Source organism: Alligator mississippiensis, chromosome 1 (genome assembly GCF_030867095.1).
Source record: "Alligator mississippiensis isolate rAllMis1 chromosome 1, rAllMis1, whole genome shotgun sequence".
In the NCBI taxonomy this organism is placed as follows: domain Eukaryota; kingdom Metazoa; phylum Chordata; order Crocodylia; family Alligatoridae; genus Alligator; species Alligator mississippiensis.
The window spans coordinates 338276592-338288024 of record NC_081824.1 but is presented as its reverse complement, the minus strand read 5'-3'; the positions used below and the strand labels follow the sequence as shown (position 1 = coordinate 338288024).

At 45.3% G+C, this 11433-nt stretch overlaps 1 protein-coding gene across 4 annotated transcripts in view; it reads left to right on the top strand.

Moving 5' to 3' along the window:
* The first annotated feature begins 740 nt into the window (after positions 1-740).
* The window catches only part of LOC102563786 (regucalcin-like), a 29403-nt gene continuing 18710 nt past the window's right edge, over positions 741-11433 (top strand). For 2 of the 4 annotated variants that reach the window (XM_006277451.3, XM_059720950.1), the window contains exon 1: positions 7751-7903. The gene's annotated coding sequence lies outside the window, so the exon portion shown is untranslated. Of the gene's footprint in view, positions 912-7750; positions 7904-11433 lie in introns of those variants that run through there. The other 2 variants (XM_019484937.2, XM_059720949.1) reach the window with 2 other exon arrangements.

The window sequence follows — 11433 nt, the reverse complement described above, 5'->3', positions numbered from 1 at the left end:
TATTCTTAGCAAAAATGCATCTATTATAGCGAAATAGCAAGTAGTACATTTGGTTACATTAATTATTACTTTTAAAGTTGTAAGATAAAGTTGTGATACAGAGCGTTTGGGACACAGGCTTTTGGGGCCTGTTTAGTCGTACTTCTGCAGCTTTGGCCTAGGTTCCTTGAAAACAGCCAAGTCTGGCAGTAACACTTAATCACAATTTACTCATGTTTTGGATAGTGCATGCTCAACTGGGTTATACCACTGCTTGTTACCCATGGCTTATGCTGCACAGGCCTATATACAATCTACAAAGATGTAAGAAGATGGTCCCCAAGGCCTTGAAAAACTTGTTCTTCTTTCTCAGAACTTGAAGCAGCCCCATCTCCTGCAAGGTTGTAGGAGCATGAGATGGATCATGGGTAACATAATCCTGCTGCATATGCACACACCTCCTTTCCCCAAAACAGTTTTGACAGAAGTGGATGGTAAAATCAACTGACCAATTATTTTCCTGAACAACTTCTTTACAAAGAAGATTTAGAAATTGGCTAGCCAAAGAGAATGACATTCTTTTGAGATGAAAGCCATTACCTTCTAAGGATCTGATGTGTACAGTGAATATGAGTTCTAGGGAACCAAGAATACTTACAACCCGCCCCCCCACCCTCCCGTCATGGTGTAATAGGTAGGGGCCAAGGCTCCTGTTACTTTAAAAGGGGAGAGCACCAGGCTAGAGCTGGTAGCAGCTGAGTTTAGAGCAGCTGCTAAGGAAGCAGCTCAGCTTTGCAAGCTGAAGCAAAGAGGAGCTAGCAGCTCTTTCAGCTGAGGTGGACTACTTCAGCAGAGAGGAGCTCCTGTCTGCAAGAGTGGCTGCAGGGAAGCTGGCAGGTGAGCCAGGAATTTGCAGTACATAGAGACTTGAGGTGAGGGTACTAGCCTACATTAAAGATTGGGTTTATATTTGTATTCTGTGTTTAAGTTATTGGAGGACAGGATAGTGGCTGTAGAGGCAGTGTGGAGCCACATGAGAGGGCTAGAGGAGCACTTTGTGTTTCAGCTCTGTAAGGGCCAGGGGCCCAGAGGGCAGAAACAGCAAAGGAGCTGAGGCTGACAATGATGCCTGAGTCAAGAGGGGAGCTGAGGCCAAGAGGGCTGACACCTGAACCAGAGTGTATTTATAGTGATATAGGAATCAAATGTGTTTCTGGGTTTATCTAATGCGGGGAAGCCCCAATACCTGAACTTTAGGATTCAGTTAAGGAAACAGGCGGACTGTAAAATAAAACAGTAGCAGTTGCAAAAGATTTTGGAAGCTGGGAGGGCTGACACCTGAGATGGGAGACCAGATTAGAGTAAGACCCATGAAGCATGGGTGTAGCTATGGGGGAACGTGGAAGCCACAGTTAGAGCTCTTAAGGCATGATTAGGGCCAGAAGCCACAACTAGCACCCCACTGTGGTAAAGCCTGTATAGCTAGGATCAGTGGCAAGAGAGCAAGTTTGGTGCCAGCAGGACATGAGTAGTGTGAGGCAGTGAGTCAGGTAACTTTGTCAACGGACAGATAGTCCAGTGATAAGGGGGAGACTTAGAATCTAGCAAAGTGAGGGAAGTGAGCCTAGGCCCTCGGGAGTTGCACCACCAAGCTCACTCACAGGCTCTGTGGCTATAACAGTGGTTATAACAGTGGTTAACAGTTGTCCCTTTGTGCTATAACAGTGGCAACCAGGTGTGGCAGGAAAGACAGCAAAAGAAAGTACACTGAAGAGCTGGAGTGAGGAGCCAGGACTAGTTCAGCCACTAGGGGCTGCCACGCCTGTCTACAGGGCTGCTGTATTGCCTATTGTGCCAGTATTAGACTCCTCCAGGGCTAACAGGATAAGTAAGAGACTTCTCAGTGTCAGTAATGGAAGCCAGGGACCTCTCTCATTGATATGCATACTGATCACTTGAGACTCTCCCTTCCCTCCTACCCTCTCCCTAAGGATGATAGAACACAAGAGACAAAGGGTGACGAGTGGGACGTGCCTTCCACACACACCCAACAATGGCATTAAAGATGCTACAGTCCAAATGAATCAGCAGGCAGTGCCATCTTGCTTTTAATAGATCAAAAGCATACTTCAACCCTGTTCTGCACTTGCTCAGAGAGTAGGTGGGTGATCTGCCTCTTGTCCTGTTGGTCCACACCAGGACAAATTTCTGTCAATGGAGGGTATACTGGATTGCCTATAACACAATTGGCACAAACACTCTGCTGATGACTGTGCAATTGGGAAGAACAATGTATATTCTTACCCACGGTTAAACAAGCCAGACTTCTGGAGCACGCGAGCATTGTGACCCTGGCCAGTGCTTCTGATGTATGTGTCCCTGATTGTGTGAAATCCACAAGGGCTTGCATAATGATCCTGTCCTATTAGAGTACTTATTTGCTTGAAACGGCAGCCATGGGATGGATGTATGCATCACATTCTTCACATATGTAAGTCCCAGGAATCCTATCCATTCAATTTCAGAAATATTTCTAATTTCTACAACTATGGGAGTCAGCACAGCATCATTTTCCCTGCAGACCTCTGTAAGCACTGGCCAGCTGTGGACTACCTCTGTTGCACTGTTTGCTGGTGGCATTGTAACTGTCTGGAGTTGTCAGCTTCCTCAGACTGCTGCTTTTGGAGTGCTATTGGCCTATTTGTGGTTTTTTCATCTGTGTGTTTTACCATACAAGAGTCACTGTGAGCGCCTCACTTAGGTCCAGGAATGTGGCTTTCTTTATATGGAAGTTCTTGGCCCATTGCTAGTCACCACAATCTGTGCTTGTGGTCCTGGATAGTTGAATCCAAAAGTATGTTCTATGTGGGGTTGGTTTAGTGTCATATCTCCCATCTTGATTCTGCGTGAAGGAAGGAGGTTATGGCAATCCCTGCAGCCAGGGCACAGAGGATAAAAGATGTACTGTTACCATTGGCTAATAGACATAGTCCTTTTAGATGAAGTAGTGAACTCTCCATCACTGGAGATGTTTAAGAAGAGGTTGGACTGCCACTGGTCAGGGATGATATAAGCCTATGGCCCCCTCTACACATCAGGGCTAGGGACAGACTTTAGACATAAATTGGTTTAAGTGATCAGAAACTGGTTTAAACCTGCAACAGAACAGATGTTCAGTGCACATAAACCAGTTTGATAATGGCTGAAACCAGTTTGTAATAAACCTGGTTGAATGTAGTATCAGGCTTAACCGATTCGGTTCAAACTGGTTTATACAATGTCTGTCCCAGACCCCTCACTGGTTTAAGATAAATCAGATACCTTCAGCATCCAGGCATGCTCTCTGGCCTGGGCTGGGCTGGGCAGGGATCTGTGCTCCACAGTTGAGCTGGCCACTCCCCTCTACTCCCTGGCTGCAGCTCCAGAAACTGCAGGCTGCTTCTGCCTTCCCCTCACCACTCCCTGAGAGGCAGGAATTCCCCCCTCCCATCTGCCTTGCTGAGTAGATATCTGTGTATTAGCTTGCAGACCACATGCTGGCTACGGTCTGTACTGAATCAACAGTAGCTGCTAATGTCCCTCTGTTATTTTCTTAATGGGGTGTTAAACACTGAGTTAGGGGTGATAAACATAGTTACCAGTTCCCTGCTGAGCTAATCAAAGCATCCTGCCAGGGTCTGGCCATGCCCCCCTCAGCTCAGTACTGTGCAAGGGAGGGAGGTCTGCTCTAGCCACCCCTGGCTTCTAGCCTGAGCTGCTGCAGGCATGTATCTGCATTCCTGAGATGTGTGTCTAGTTACAAAACTGAATTAGCCTAGTCAGGTTAGACTAACCTGTACAGACTGAATCAATTCAGGCTCAGGCTTTTTGAATGTCTGTCCCTAGCCTATAGGTATCACACAATTAACTGGTTAATTGAGCAAGTACCTTAAGACCTACTACATGTGCAAAGTAGCTATCATGCCCTAAAAAGCTCCAGCCAGCTCTAAAGTTAGACCTCGAAGATATGTACTAACTTTATTCCTGGTTGCTATTAAACTTTAATTTGCACGTGTAGCAGGCCTCCCCTGAGGCTGAAAGCCCCATCAGCTCAAACCCAGCATGAAACCCCAAAGCCTGGGGTATCATGGCAGCCAGGATACCTGATGCCTGGGGGTTTCACATGCCCTCAAGCCTGGGAGATTGCAACAGTTGTGATTCCCAGGGCTTTCAGGCACTTCCAAGCCTGAGGGATTGTAGCTAATGTGATTCCCCACCCCCTCCCTCAATTGAGGGGCTCCCAGCCATAGGAGCTTACTTCTTGCCAGTGCAGGGGGAGCCTGAGATCAGGCTTCCCTTGCATCAGCAATAAGGTGCAGAGGGATCTAATGTGCAATTCCACAGTCATGCCTTTTGCCATGCATATGGAGGATGGCAGGAGCATGATTATATGGATTGTGCATTAGATTCCATCATGCCTTTGCCTGCATGTGTTAGGGGGTGGGTCTTTGTTCTACTATGGGTATTTCCCATGCTTCTGGACTTTTTTGGTTGCCCCTCCTTTTTTTTTCTACATGTCAGGGTGTTTTTAAGCCTGCCTTAGAGGCATTGGGTGTTGACTGCAGCCAAGGCTGGGGATTTTGACTGGAGTGTTGCAATGTTCGTTCTGCGGCTTAAAGCTGGAGGTTCCTGGCTAGCGGGCCTTGCCCCTCTGCTCAGGGTCCATTCAATTGCCATATTTGCAGTCAGGAAGAAATTTTACCCTGTGGTCAGACTGATATGGACTGTGGGGGTTTTTGCCTTCCTTTGTAGCAGGGGGGCATGGCCTGTACCTGGGAACTCTTGTGTATATATTAACAACCTTTTATGGAAACAGGATGTTGTGCTGTTCTCCTGCCTTACCTTGTTCTCCTGCCTTACCTGTGGCAGGTTAGGGTGTTATGTCATGTTGTGTCAGGGTTTATGGTAGTTTTATGAAGAGTTCTGATTATGGATTTGTATAGAATGGCTTGGATAGGGCTGATGTTGCCTCAGGCAGGAAGCTGGACTGGATCAGTGTTTCTCAACCTGTCTAGCATGGCCCAAAAGTGGGTCACAACAGTATATAAATGGGTTGCGACCAATCATGGAAAAATGTGGAAAATCATGGATTTTCTCCTTTAAAGGAGAAAAACATGGGAAACCATGGGTTCCCCCTTGCAGGTTAGCAGGAGGTTAGCTACTTAAACTATTTACTGGGTTGGGACTGGCCATTGCTGTTTACAAATGGGTCCTGGTAGAAAAAGGTTTGAGAACCACTGGACTAAAATACCTCTAGAGGTCCCTTCCAACCCTGCTTCTCTATGATTCTATGACTTGTACCTTTGCAACAAGCTCCCAAATTCTATGCCTACTATCCCCTCTAGATGGTGACTATGATAATTTATTTATGCCTGTCACTTCTGATTCCTTTGCCTTCTTCAGTAAGGCTGTTGCTGATTTTGGACCACATGCAGCTTGAGGCTACTGTAGCTTTGGTAATCTTAAATGCACTTTCTAAAGATACCCACCTCACTGGGTACGAACTCAACTAATTAATTTTTTCTCCTAGCATCCAGTTGCTAGAAGTCTGTCTGCATTAAAAGACTGACCCATTTCTAATGCAAAAATTGCACAGTTGCATTTCTAGCTCTCTTTGCTCCTCTGGATTGTTTCTGTAAATATTAAGCAGATTAATTCTATAAATGTATATACAGTGCATCTGCATACAATACTCCCATCTGTCATTGCCTTTGAACTTTGTGGTACCCCATATATTCATGTAAATACAGGTCCCTTGATAAAGTGAATAATACATGGCACCCAGCTACATTGAAGAACACAGCTTTGCACTTGTTAGCATTATTAAAACTTGGGTAGACAGAGCCTTGGATGGGATGTGATAGTTGGGGATGGTCCTGTTTTGAGCAGAGGGTTAGACTAGATGATCTTCTGGGCTAGGGCAGACATGCAAAAAGCCTGAGCCTGAATTGATTCAATCTTTGCAGGTTAGTCTGACCTGGCTAGGCTAAATCAGTTTTGTAACTGGACAGACATCCCAGAAATGCAGGCCCATGCCTGCAGTGACTCAGAAGCTGGGGGGGTGCTAGAGCAGCCTTCCCTTTCTTCCACAGCTTGGAGCTGAGGGGGGGGCACGGCTAGGCTCCAGCAGGAGTTCTGATTAGTCCAGCTGGGAATTGATAGCAGTGTTTATCACCCCATTAAGAAAACAACAGAGATACATTACCAGCTACTTGTTGATTCTTCCTTTTGATTCAGCACAAACCATAGCCAGCATGTGGTCTGCTAGCTAATACACAGACCCCTCCTCAGCAAGGCAGATGGGAGGGGGGAATTCCTGTTTAGCAGGCAGTGGTGAGGGGGAGGGGGGAAGCTGCCTGTAGTCTCTAGAGCTGCAGCCAGGGAGTGGGGGGGGGGGGGGGCAGCCCTGCTATGGAGCAGAGAGCCCCACCCAGCCCAGAGAGCATTCTGGGATGCTGGGGGAGTCTGATTAACTTAAACCAGCAAGGGGTCTGGGACAGACATTGCATAAACTTGTTTGAGCCAAATCAGTTAAGTCTGTTACTACATTTAATCAGGTTTATTTCAAACCAGTTTTAGGCATTCTCAAACTGGTTTATGTGCACTGAACATCTGTTCTGTTACAGGTTTAAACCAGTTTCTGATCACTTAAACTGGTTTATATGTAATGTCTATCCCTAGCCCTGAGATCCCTTCCAACCTTAATTTTCTGTGATTCTACTTTATGATTCTATGATTTTTCTCACTTTAATGATTGTTCCCAATATTTTATTGTCCTGCCAGCAGTTCTGTAAGTGTGGGATTATAGGAAAGGGCTTTGATTTCAGTAAAATAATGCTGTATTCCTTGATATAAGTCCTAAATAGCTTCTACACCTGAAGGTAGATACTCCCTAGTTTTGTAGACCTAAAGCTTGCTATAGTAAGTCCTGTCACTTTGTACTAGCATTTGTAAATTAACAGGAATGAATGTGGGGGCTTGCAATTAATTTGTTCAATGTATCAGACTAGATAAACTCCAGTAAAGGAAATTAATGAATCAAAAGATGCTTAAAACTATGACTGCTTGCCTGAGATCACCTGCTGTGTGGATGATGTATTAACTAAGCCTCACACCCTACCCAGAGGTCTTGGCAGCTTCTTTTACCTTGGCTTCCAAACCTGGTCTAGTACAAGAGTAAGCAGCTGCCTTGGAGGATGTTTTTTTATGCCTCAAGGGTGATGACTACTCACCCCTGCACTGACCTGCTCAAGTTCTCCATTGAGATGCTTTCCATCTCATGCTTGAAGGGAAGAACAGGGGTTGCCTTTCCTTGCTCTTATCCGTTGTCCTGCCATTCTGTTGGGTGAGTGACTTCTTAATTTTGGATTTAATCCACTTGTTCATGACATTTAGCTCTTTCATTCAGAGCTGTGTGGAGAGTGTCATATATAAGTTGTTACACTGGCCCAGGAAAAAGAGGCTGGGGAGAACAGCAGAGCAAGCACTCTGAATTAAACAAGTATTATTGTTGTATAAGCTTAACTCCTGATCATTTGAGAACAATGCAAGAGACTCACATTGGTTTTAAGTAGGATTGGGCAAGAGCTCAATAGCAGGAAAAACCATATCAGGAGAAGCAGCTGCTCTGCCCTGAAGGCTTTTTTGACTCGTGATCTAAATTGATGATCACAGGTGAGTACATTTATTTCTAACCAGCGTGGAGAAAATTCAAAAAAGAATTTGCCTGGGAAGTCACTCTTTTGAATCAGCAGGAGAGCTATTAACAGAATCTTCCTTACTGAAGGTTTATTCAGGAGGGATTCTTCTAAGGACAAAACAAATCAAACGAAGATAATTCTTCAGTTGACTGTTGGACAACATTACTGCGTAGGATACCATAGAGGTCAGTAGTGGCACCTGTGCTTGGATGGGGTGTTTTGTTAATTGTTTTTATGAATCATAACCAACTGAAATATTGACTCCAGAAGTTGAGAGAATGGCAGTACCCAGCTGTAATAACCCTAAGAGGTTAGAACAGCAGTTTGCACCCAAAGTGATAAAAACATGGTAGTAAGAAATATGCAGACGGACATACGGGGTGGGGCCAGAAAGTTAACATCATGGTTACAATTTGGGGAGTGCAGCAAGGAATGAGTCAGAAATGGTTTACTAACTATTTGCAACACAGCAGACACAATCCCAATGATGTCCCTTGGTTGTATGTATTTATAGTGACATGGAAATCAAATGCGTTTCTGGGCATATTCATTTTATGCAGAGAAACCTCAATCCCTGAACCATAGCATGCAGTTAAGGAAAACAGGGGGACTAAAGAAAACATCAGGAGAGCAAAACATCAGGAGAGCAAATGAGCTGACTCGTGTGCATGTGTCTGAGTGTGGGTATAATTGTGAAAGAAAACTCTTGAGAGGAGTGGGGAGTTCATAGACAGCACCCCAGAAGGCAATTTAATTATTACATTTATATCCCCTTCTTCCCAATAGAGGCTCAGGCCTATGCTCATGATCCCAGTTAAGTTAACAATTTTAGAAGAGAAGTTCTGTTTTGTAAAACAGAAGAACAAGTAATAGATTAACTGAAGGTAAAGAAAAAAGAGTTTGTGCAAGCTATTAGTGAGTGCAGGTGTGTTGTACCTCTAAAAAGATGGGCACAACTGATTAAGGAGCTCCTGGGAATGATGTAGGAATAGTTATGCAAAACTCAGGGGGCAGGCAGATTCAACCCAAGTGGACTTCTTTGGCTGAGCCCAAACTAGGGTTGCCAACTCTGACTGAAGCTATTCTGGGAGATTTTCCTCACCCCAACATGATTTAATATCATTAGTAGGGTGCACTGATAGAGATTTTTTGGGCTGATATTGATGGCCAATTTTTAATGAGCCTTATGGGCTGATACCGATCTGATTGCTGATATGCAGCCAAGCAGCTTGAAGAGCAGCATCCATCTGATAAATCTGTTATGGGGGAACGGGCATGCGGGGGAAGGCAGATCAAGGTCCCCTCAGTAAGGGAGGGAGTGGGGCAGGGGCAGGACCTGCACAGCCAGGGCAGAGCCATGAGTGGCTTGTCTGGGGGGTTCAGGGTAGGGGGCAGCGCTTGCTGCTGCACGCAACCTGGGGGTCGTGTGCCCCTGGATCTGTGCGTGGGGTGGGGGCAGGCTGCCACTGCGGGCTGGGGCTGGGGCAGTGACAAGCTCTTCCTAGTGGTGGTCTGGTCTGAGGTACATTTGGCGCAGGCAGTGGTGGCGCTGGGAAAGGGCCTATGGGGGGAGCTGCCTCCACCCGAAAATTCACCATAGCCCCCTTCCCAGTGCCATTGCTGCCTGCCCCGAGTGTGGCCCTGGCCCAACCCCCCCTTCAGGAAGAGCCCAGCACTGACCCCAGCCTGAATCCCAGCTCCAGCCCCAGCCTGCAGCGACAGCCCACCCTCACCATGCAGATCCAGGGGCATACGCTTCCCATGCCCTTCTGGAGTGCATGCGGTGGCGGGAGCCCCCACCCCCTCTCCGTGCCCCCTGGATGAGCTGCTCATGGCTCTTTCCCATGCTCTGCCCTAGCTGTCCAACATCTGCCCCTGCCTCAGCCCCACTCCCTCCCTCACCACTGGGGCCTCGATCTGCCCCCTGCTCCACCCCTTCCCTCACAACAGACTTACCAGCCAGACCTGGCTGTTCTCCATGCTGCTGGGCTGTGCTTTTTGCCACCTGTGTACTGTGCTGTGGCTGCACACATACATGCATGTACGCATGCATGCACGTGCCATTTATTGGCAACATGATCAGCCACATCAGCCCAAAAAAATCTGATTGCTGATACTATTAATTTTCCTTATATCAGTGCCAATCCAATATGGGACCAATGTGTCAGTGCACCTCTAGTCATTAATTGTACTGTTCAACCTGTTTAACAATATCAATCTTCCGGATTGCTTTCAATAGTCACCGGGAAATTGATGCCGGTTCTGGTAGACTCACAGCCAATCTGGGAGGGTTGGCAAACCTAGCCCACACTCAAATGCAATAATTTTCCTAAAGATGGGGCCTGGTTTGAGGGGCTGTCTGGAGGTGCATTGTCCATGTTCCCTCTGTGACTTAAATGGGTACAGCACACTGCATATGTGGTGACCATCATAGAGCATATATGAGTGAAGGCTAGGACCCATCTCCTTCCTGCCTCCTTGCAGAAGTACTCCATGGGCTGCTCCATGGAGCTCGTGGACTGTAGCTGTGCTTAGCTGTTGTGCAGGCTGAAGAGGACCTCCCCCTGCCTTCTCTCATGCTTACAGATTCACAGGGCATTTATATCTGGCTGGTTATAACTTGCAATTTCATTGAGACTGTTTTCATAGCTTCCTTGTGGCTGGGATGAGTGACTGCCTATACAGCAGCCAAATTGCTCTGCAAGAAAGTTGTGCATTCACTTTTATTGTTCCTATTATTACCATGTTTTCTGTCATACAACACACCCCAGAATAATATATGTTTTTGAAAGGCAGAATAAAGACAAAAAAAATCTTTCCTTGTAGCAAATAAGTGAGTAGCAGCAACTGGTTATTGTTCTGCTCCCTGTGAGTCTCATGCAGATCTTACTTTTGCCTGGTAAGAAACTGCTCTTACCATATTTCTCATATATAATGCACACTATGATTTCCAGCAGGTAGTTTTTGGGAAAAAGGTGTGTACACATATGAGAACAAATGTTAGTTTATTTTGTTGCATTACTTCATTTCACTTTGCTACTCTGGAATTTTAAACAGCCTGGCGTTTAAAACCTGTGGCCCCCTCAGTCAAGGCAACACAAGATCAAGTGATTTGGAAGATTAAAAAAAAATTGACTGAAACAATATTTGGAAGGTATTTTGTAGAAAAATATATATTTTTTACAACTGAGAATGAACAATGTTTTGGTTTTCAGCTTTTTTGAATGAAAAATGTTGATAAAATTTTCTCCAAAAAAATTCCATTTAGTGAGAGGCATTTTTAACAGGAAAAACATGTTATGAAAACCCGAAAAGGTCTATAATTTCTAACAATTCTGGACTTCCTAGCACTTCACAGAATAAGGAAAGTTTGGAGTCATATGAAATAAAAGAAGTGGAGTCCTAGAGAATTAGCATTGAAATTAACCTTAAGATTCTGTGGGTTAAGGAAGGTACAGGACAACCCTTGACTTGCCCAAATTAAATTGTTCATCCTCTTATCATCACACAATGATCTTCATAGGCATTTGTCCTTGAAATTAAAGCTGCCCTGATTTTCATTGCCAAGAGTGTTTTAATTTCTCTTTGGCTCAGTTCTAAATTTATATTCACCCAAATAATTCTTCCAGGAAATTAGTAATTTGTTCTAAAATTATTGGCCCTTTATTCTGAAAAAAAATGGGAAAATCACCAATAGTCTGAAAAGATAAATTGG